The following is a 9,781-nucleotide window of genomic DNA, read 5'->3' on the forward strand; positions in this document are numbered from 1 at the left end:
TTTGGATTTTTAACTAACATATTTTTCTTTATGAAAAAATTAATTTCATTATTTTAGGTACCAACATTTCGCGCCACAGATTTATTCATGCGTGATGATATTATTTTAAATCGCAAAAAATTTAACAGCGTTTTAATTAGATGATACCCGCTAATTACTGCATATAGATTTGCGATAATATACATACATATATATATATATATATATATATATATATATATATATATATATATATATATATATATATATATATATATATATATATATATATATATACATATATTAGGTTGGGACATAAAACAAATCATAAAATATATTCCATAATAATTTCTACTAACATTTTGTATAAATTTCCCCAACCCTTCCCCCAACCTCCAAATTTGTACATCATTTTGTACAAACTATGCATTATTTTTGTATAAATATAAAATTTTATACATTATAAATTCGGGGAGGCTAGTTAATATTTTTTTTTGTTGCTACGTACTTTAAATATAAAACATTTTTATAATTGCCAATTTTTTGTTTAAAGAAGGACTATTTTAAGCCTTTCATCAATGATTTTTTATGTTGTTTGAAATTTTAAACAATGATAAGCATTAAAATTGCTTCGCTGTCTTCTTCGTTTCTGAAAGTTTTAATGAAATCTTGAACAAGATTAATAGCACGTTCTGCACGTTCCAAAAAAAGGCTTCCCACCCAAACCATCCTTGAGGGATGATAGTATGTACCTAGAGGATCAAAAAAATATTTAACTTAAAATCACTGATTGGCGTCCTAGAGAGAAAGTTGCATTTTAAATTTATGCCTAAAATTTGAAGTACCTATGAAAGGAATTTTTTAATTTTTATTATTCAAAAATATATTTTCTAGCATAAACTCATCAAACAATCACAAAAGATTGAAAAGGTGATACAATTCTGAAAATAAGAAAATACTACTTTTCTTTCTTTGACAAGCTTAAAAATTGATCACAATTCTGAATTTAATTCTTAAGTTTTTATTCTTCACATGTGCTTGCTGTTAAGATCAACCAGAAAGTTGGTCAAGTGCTCTACATATTGAGGATGACCAGGAAAACGTTTGAATCTTTTCCAGTGGAGCTTAAACTCATGATGTAGTGCCACTGTCCCTTGTTCACTGAAGATGCCTTGGGAGCATTTCCTTCTGTTGATGAAATGTTGAATGTGGTGAAAGACTGTGTGAACTTTCGGTGCTGCAGATGGCCCATTGAGAGCAATGTAGGATTCCTTAAAAGTTTGAATTTTTGCAGAATAGTCTTTGTCAAGTTCATTGCCAAAGCATGACTCTACAACAGTATTAAATTTTCGCATTGTGTCAACGTAGCCAAAAACTTAAAATGCAGACTCTCTCTCTCTCTCTCTCTCTCTCTCTCTCTCTCTCTCTCTCTCTCTCTCTCTCTCTCTCTCTCTCTCTCTCTCTCTCTCTCTCTCTCTATATATATATATATATATATATATATATATATATATATATATATATATATATATATATATATATATACATATATACATATATACATATATACATATATACATATATAATATATTATATATATATATATATATATATATATATATATATATATATATATATATATATACACACACACATATATATATAAAATAGTAGAAAATTGCTAAACAAAAATTTTTCATTAATAATTGTGTCTCATCAAAAAAGACTCATCAGAAATAAATTATATGCAACCCTCGAAATTAGGGTCGCATTCGGCAACCCCAACCTAACTGCTGACTGAAAAGTGTTTGAGGTTTAAGGATTAAGGTCGGCAATATCTTTCCAACCTTACCGAGGGCTGTATATGTATATGTGTATATATATATATATATATATATATATATATATATATATATATATATATATATATATATATATACACACATATATATATCCTTATCTCGTAGTCGAAAGAGACTTTTATGGTAAAAAAAGATTTCTTTTAACAACAACTACGCGACCTCGACAAATAAGCTACATTTTTTTGTCGTCTAAAAGTCAAAGCAATTAAAATAATGCAAAAGTACATTAACTTTTGTTTTTAAAAAACTGCAATAATAATGACTAAAAAGTTTTTTAATTAATAGTGTTTTTGCTTTTGTTTTCTATAAACATTTTTTTTAAACATGCATGAAGTGTTCTTAGATCGACTATCTTATAGCCTGCTGCTACAAGGGAGTGCTGCTACATCAACTGAAGGTTTGGTTAGGGCAGCCAGTCTATCATTGAAGAAAAAAAAAAAAAATTATTAAAGTTTTTAAATTGTATCTGGTCTGGTTTATTAGCGTTCTCTTTAAAAATACAGTTTATGGAAGAAACTTTTCGACTACCATGCTTATATATATGCATATTAGGGCTGTTCATGTGAACACAGGAAAAAAAAAATTTTCTCGGATTTGAATGCATAGTTGTTTATTTTGTGCCATTTGACATAGTAATTGACTGTGGAAAAAATCTTTCCAATCAGATAATGTTTAGGGGGTGCTCAATGACCATAAAGTTTTACGAAAAACGTCAAAAACGTGTAAAAAGTTCCAAAGTTCCAAAAATTTCTAGAACCTGGTTAGTTAGATTTTTTCCACTGAAATATTGTCTGATTGCGTGCTATATAGATTAATTAAAGTGCAGCAGATTAACTGTCATCAGGGCACCAGACTAAAAAATGTCTGCTAGTGTTTAAAACAACTGTGTTTATATCATTTTGTTAAAATTTGTATTCATAATTTTAATACTATTATTTAACTCAATTTAGAATTTGTTCAAACAGAATAAAAAGGTTTACAAGTATAAATATTATTTTTATTTGGAATTTCAGTTTGACAACAAATGTATTAATATTTTGATAGTACCTAACCTTAGTAACCTATTACAGAGAACTAGCATGGTAGTCTGGTAGTGTATTGTTTGTTATTAAGTGCAGATAATAATAATTTCTAATTTGAAAATATTTATTTAATTTCTTTAGTAATAATTATTATAATATATTGCTGCAGCTGCATAAACCAACAACTGAATGATAAGTTTGTATAATATGGTATTGAGTTTTGATTTTCTCATAATATTTCAGTTATCATTGAAATGGCAGCATCATCTCGTGTTGCTATCTCTACACGACTTCAAACCAAAATCTTTTTAATTGGACAACCAGAGCCAAATCTTCCCGATAAAGTTCTTCCCTTAACATCTGATGTTTTAAAAACATTTTTTTATCATCTTAATTCAACCAAAAAGTCAGTGCCTGAAAATCTTAAAACAACTGTTGATGAACTGATTATTATTTGGAATAAAGCCCGTATTCCGACAGCATTTCATCCGAATGTAGTCTTAAAGTTGAAAACTTTAGTCCAGGAATTTAAATTAATAAAAAAAAAAAATCCAGATTGTCAGATTCTCAGAAATCGAGAGAGAAATCATTTACAGACACCATTGGCCTACTTTTTGACATTGCCCACAAGGACGCTGAAACCATGATCAGAATTGAAGAAGATAAAGAATTTTTATTGGATCAGAGATGTCAGAGAAAAATGGTGATGTTTGGAGAGGACAAAGAACTTTCAAAATTAGAAGAAAGAAATGAAGCAAGGAAACAAGCAGAGAGAGAACGAAAGCTAAAAGAAGAGCAAAGACAATCTGGTGCGAGTGCAATAGTTCCTGTTATTGAACCTTTACATGACGAAAGTTATAGTGATGACAACGATAACGATGCTGTTGATAATGACAAAATGGTTGATAGAGATTTTGAGATAGAAATCCCTGTTTATTACAGACAACAAGTCAGTAAAGCAAGTTCTTCAGGGTCAGCTGAATCAAGTTTAGCAAGTACTCCAAAACGACAATGTATCTTAGATACAATTCTTGACTCGCCTGATGTTTCATCAACATTAGACAGAATTAATCTATCTGACACAAAATTTACTATACTAGCAGGAGCAATTGCAAGGGCTGGTGGACAGAACCTCGATGATGGATCATTGTCACGTTCTACAGTCCGTAGAAAACGAACCTATCATCGATCAAATATTGAAGCCACTGTTCGAACTGAATTCTGCGATTTGGACAAACCACCATTAATCGTCCACTGGGATGGCAAACTGATGATAGATCGTACAAATTCTGCAGCCCCTAAAGCAAATGTTGACCGGCTATCTGTAGGTGTGACAGGTCACAATGTTGACAAAATACTTGGAATAGCAAAACTATCAGCTGGAACTGGAGAAGCCCAAGCAAAAGCAGTTATTCATCTGCTTAATTTCTGGGACATAATTGGTGATGTTATTGGAATGAGTTTTGATACTACAGCCTCTAACACTGGCTCCAAAAATGGTGCATGTGTAGTTCTAGAGAAACATATAGGTAGAAATTTGTTATATTTCGCTTGCAGACACCATGTTCATGAGATCATAGTAGCAGGAGTGTTTGGATCACTATTTGGACCATCATCTGGTCCCAACATACCTCTTTTCCAGAGATTTCAGCAATATTGGCCCAAAGTTAATCAAGGAAATTTTAAACCTCTGGATGACATTCGAATGAAAATACCCCTGGTGCAAGAACTACAAAATGAAGTGATTGCATTCCTCAAAGAAAACCTGCATGTTAAAATGCCAAGGGATGACTACAAAGAAATCATGGATCTCTGTCTGTTAATACTTGGAAAACTGCCTGATCAAGAAGAGAAAAATTATCATTTCAAGATCCCTGGTGCTTATCACATGGCTCGCTGGATGGCCAAGGTTATTTATTGTTTTAAGATTTATTTATTTCGTGAAGAGTTCAAGTTGACCACAAAAGAGGAAAAAAATCTCTGTGAATTTTGCTTATTTGCTAGTCTGGTTTATGTAAAATCTTGGATATCATGCACAAATGCCAGCGATGCTCCAGTTAATGACTTGTTTCTGTTTCAGCAACTTAAGCAGTTTGCAGTTGTGAATAAAACGATTTCGGAAGCAGCAGTCAAGAACTTTCAAAACCATTTGTGGTACCTTTCACCAGAATTGGTCCCACTAGCTTTGTTTTCAAACAAACTTCAAACGGAAGAGAAGCGAAAAATGATTTCCAACATGAAATTTCACGGTGAGAACTGGTCTGAAAGGTTGATCAAATTAAAGAATATTGAAAGTCTAGAGAAGAAATCTCTGGACATGCTGGTGACATCAGTTTCAGCAATTGCGTTGCGGTCAATGAAGGTTGATATTGATTTTCTGTTCAACAACGATCCAGCTACCTGGAATGATTCCCCAGAATACCAAGAAGGAAAAAATTTAGTATATTCATTGAAAGTAGTAAATGATGCTGCCGAACGATCTGTGGCTTTAATGTCGATGTTTAATGAATCGATTACAAGGAATGAATCTAAAATGCAGAGGTTAATTCAGGTGGTTGAGGATCACAGAAAGCGAGTGCCAGATGCCAGAAAGTGTACTCTGAAGAGTTATAGTCCTCGCTAGCATTAACATTGCACGAACTATAACATTACGATAATTAAATGTTAATTGCTCATATGTTTTTTTGTTTATAATTCGTATTTTAATCAACAACAAAGAGTCAAAAATCCTAGTGTTTTATTTTGGAAAAATTCTGATATAACAAAAACCGCAGAACTTTAGTCGTATTGCAGAATTTTATTTCATTAATTTCTCTGCTAATAAACCAGTCTAAAGTGGATGTGGATTGTAATTTGTATTCAGAATTTAATATTTAGAGATAATTAAAACTGATCAAATCTGAAAAATCTAATTAACCGGGTTTTAGAAATTTGTGGAACTTTGTTACTTTTTCCATGTTTTTCACATTTTTCGTAAAACTTTATGGTCATTGAGCACCCCCTAAACATTATCTGATTGGAAAGATTTTTTGCACAGTAAATTACTATGTCAAATGGCACAAAATAAACAACTATGCAATCAAATCTGAAAAAAAAAATTTTTTTGGACAGCCCTAATGCATATATATATATATATATATATATATATATATATATATATATATATATATATATATATATATATATATATATATATATATATATATATAGTTCAATCCCCACAACGTCCCGTAATACAGCGTTCAACTTGTTACTCCGAGCAGCGGCCATGTACGTCAAGGTTCGAGTTTCGGAGTTGTTGAGTTGAGAGAGTGTTATAACCACTATTTAGTAGACTCCTCATCTGTAGTGGCATTCTTGGCCTTGAGGAGGTTAATAACACACACAAAAAATATATACATATATATTTATGCATACACATATATTTATATGCATATACATATGTGCATATATATATATATATATATATATATATATATATATATATATATATATATATATATATATATATATATATATATATGCATACACACATATATATGCATATATATATGCATATATATATATATATTAATATATATTAATATATATATATTAATATATATTAATATATATATATATATATATATATATATATATATATATATATATATATACATACCTATATATATATATACATACCTATATATATATATATACATACCTATATATTTATATACATACCTATATATATAAATAAATATATATATATACATACCTATATATTTATATACATATATATAAATAAATATGTATATATATATATTAGGGTGGGTCGAATTTTTTTATCTTTCCTGTACATGAACAAAAAGTTGTATTGGCATCAGTACAGTATGAAAATAATATTTAAAAATTTTTTATGAAACGTTTAGGTGTCCCAACTTTTGATTAAAGTCTTACCTTATTTGATGTACTTTAACCATTTCCTTGGTACAATCTAAATACGTACCAACTATAAATCATTGACTAAAATGCATTGGCAAATGGTTTAGCACCTAACTACAAATGCTAAAAAAGAAATGGAATAAATTTTATACCGTTATTTACATGTGACGTCACCAACGTTAGCAACAAACCATGTGCTGGATTTTTTAGAAACAAGCAAAATATCTAATATATTATTTTGTAATTTTATTTTCTTCTTTGCAATAACAGATCTATAGCAAAATTCAAGTAGGCTAATATAGATGTATACTACAGTAGGCTATAGTTTAGACTGTAGAAAGATCACTTCATTTAACATGTAGGCCTATTTATGAGAGGGCTAAACATATTATAGTCTGTATAAATATTGGAATATTTATTGACTAAATTCTTATGAAAATTATTTTATTGTTTTAATATAAATATGTTATTGTTTTAACAGCTTTTATTTATTGTAAACATAACTTGTTGTAGTTTTTTTTATTATTTTAGACAAATTATATTAAATAAGGATAGTATGTGTACATGAAGTGCAACTAAACATCCATTGTTTTGACAGTTAGTTGATCTTCCTGAAAATCAAATCCCATCATATGAAGACGTTATTAAGGCGTTCTATTATAATCAGAAAACAGTATTAGAAATTAGCTTGCAAGAAAGATATTCAATTTTAGCAGACAGAGTGAAATGTGTTTATTCAAAAGCAAGCATTCCCACAATAGAAGTGAATAGCACAATCATTAGGATTAGAAGACTTATGGATAAAGTACATACACTTGAAAAATATTCAGATGCAAAAAGAACATCAGACACGCTCACTGAGAAGTTGAATTCTTTTAAGCAGTTATTTGACATTTGTACCTGCAAATGCTTTGATTCGGACATTAGAGATAGAAACTTATCCACGTGCCCACTGCCAAATAAAATTCCATTGATAGAGTGAGATTTCTGGGTTGACCAGAAAACTGTTAGAAATATGATAATAGGTGGAGTAGACAAAGAAACGACAGCAACACTGGAAATGAGACAAAAACGCAAATTTATGAAATCAGTGTGTGATGAAGCACAGTCAAAAGAGGTTGAATATGAAACTGAGAAAGATATTGATGAGGATGAGCGTAACACGTCTGAAAGTAATTATACATCAGAGGAAGAGACAGTATCAGTGCAGAACAGAAACAAGTACAAGGAATTAGGAATTTGCAGTTGATCAATGCAAAATTAGCAACAGAGATACATGTCTTATTGTTAATGCTGTTTTAAAAGACCTCATGTATGTTGTCTTCAGCAACAATTCTTGATCCTTCAAAGCTACGTCGACAAAAGAATTTCTGCAAAGATACTCTGGTTGAAGAACATATGCAGAGCAATAAGGAATTGTGCTGTATAGGCTTTGATAGAAAACAAGATGTTACATTAGTTGAGAGTTTTGGTTGTAGAAGAAGTAAAAAAGAAGAACACTATAGTATTGTCTCGTATCCATGAAACATATACATCGATCATGTAGTTCCTGAAAGTAGTAAAGCTGCTGATATAACAAAGGAGTTAATGTCAGTTATTATAGAGACAAACTCCGTAGAAAGCATTCAAGGTGTTGTCGCAGCCAGATTTAATGTTATATCCTTCTTATCAAAGACGCAAACCGGTATGTTACTATTAGTCTGCTTCTCTCTTGCTCTTATTATTTATTCTACTGAAAAACGATGAATTTCCATATCACTATCACTAACTGCAGCTAACAGAATGTTTTCAGCATGCGTAAAGTAGCAGTTATTTTCGAGAGCAGGACAAACCACAGCCTGATCTAATGCATCAAGTTCCTGAAACAACTGAACTAAGTAAAAGAAGTTGTTAGCACCATTTTGGCAAGAAGAATTTGATTTAATTTTGAACCAAGAGGGTCCGTAAAAGTTCAAAATGAAATGCGTTACTCTTCTGAGAGGTTCAGATGCCACCTCTCTAGACATGAAGAGACGCAAAATCCTGTTGGCTTTTGTCAACCACCGAGCATGACTTATATTTCCAGGTAAACTCTTCTTGAGGAAATCAATATCTGTAGAAGCCTGACGTCCACGCTGTACTGCTAGACATACTTTCAAAAAGTACAGTTGGTCTGTGCTAAGATCCTTCTTGACAGCTTCATCACAATCAGTCACCTTACCAGTAATTGGCAAATAATTAACAACAGGCAATTCATTCGGATCATATTCTAGAGCTGAGCTAATTGTACCTGTCGATGTAGAAGGTCCTGTAGTTCGAGCAAAATCCACGCCTGCCAAAAACCTTCTAAATGGCAACTCGTTACAGTGTAGAAGGCATACCAACCACTGTAATGGTCTACCTAAGTTCTCCTCCAATTTTCTTATGATTTCGTTGCTTTTACCTGTATTATTATTTGTGCCATCACACACATCGTTCATTAACATGATTGACTGGGACCAGAGTAATGTTACGTCTCCTCCGATGCTATCACACCTTTCAAATGATCAACTTACTTACACACATCCAATACTACTGCCCGATGTTCCATGTGATTCACAGGCAGTAGAGAGAACAATTAAAGACGTTAGCGCGAGCTGTAAAGTTTATGGGAGAAAGTCCTGTCATGGCATGGTGTTACAGAGTAAGAAATCCAGATTAGAGATACCAAAAATAGACAGCAAGAAAGATTTTATTAACAGTTAGATTAAACAACTTTGTATTGTTGCTGTTTAACATTGATTTGTTACAGTTTACATTCTTTTTAATTTGTAATACATTGCAATACATTAGGTATTTATGTAGTCTTTCTAGTCAGAATTGGGACCTGTAGACACATTTCGACTCACCTTAATATATATATATATATATATATATATATATATATATATATGTAAATTATGTTAGTGTATTTTACAAATAGAGTGCTCAATGTTCTTAAAGAACAGAGCAATAATTAATTAATTAGTAAAAAAC

The 9,781-nt window shown here is 31.0% G+C and overlaps 1 protein-coding gene across 4 annotated transcripts in view; it reads right to left on the reverse strand.

Moving 5' to 3' along the window:
• The window catches only part of LOC105847626 (uncharacterized), a 29,395-nt gene that overhangs the window by 16,254 nt on the left and 3,360 nt on the right, over window positions 1–9,781 (reverse strand). Inside the window, exon 2 of one of the 4 annotated variants that reach the window (XR_010642606.1) lies at window positions 6,803–6,839. The exons of the other annotated variants lie outside the window; for them this stretch is intronic. The gene's annotated coding sequence lies outside the window, so the exon portion shown is untranslated. The remainder of the gene's footprint in view (window positions 1–6,802; window positions 6,840–9,781) is intronic. 4 annotated transcript variants of the gene reach the window in all.

Source organism: Hydra vulgaris, chromosome 12 (assembly GCF_038396675.1).
Source record: "Hydra vulgaris chromosome 12, alternate assembly HydraT2T_AEP".
In the NCBI taxonomy this organism is placed as follows: domain Eukaryota; kingdom Metazoa; phylum Cnidaria; class Hydrozoa; order Anthoathecata; family Hydridae; genus Hydra; species Hydra vulgaris.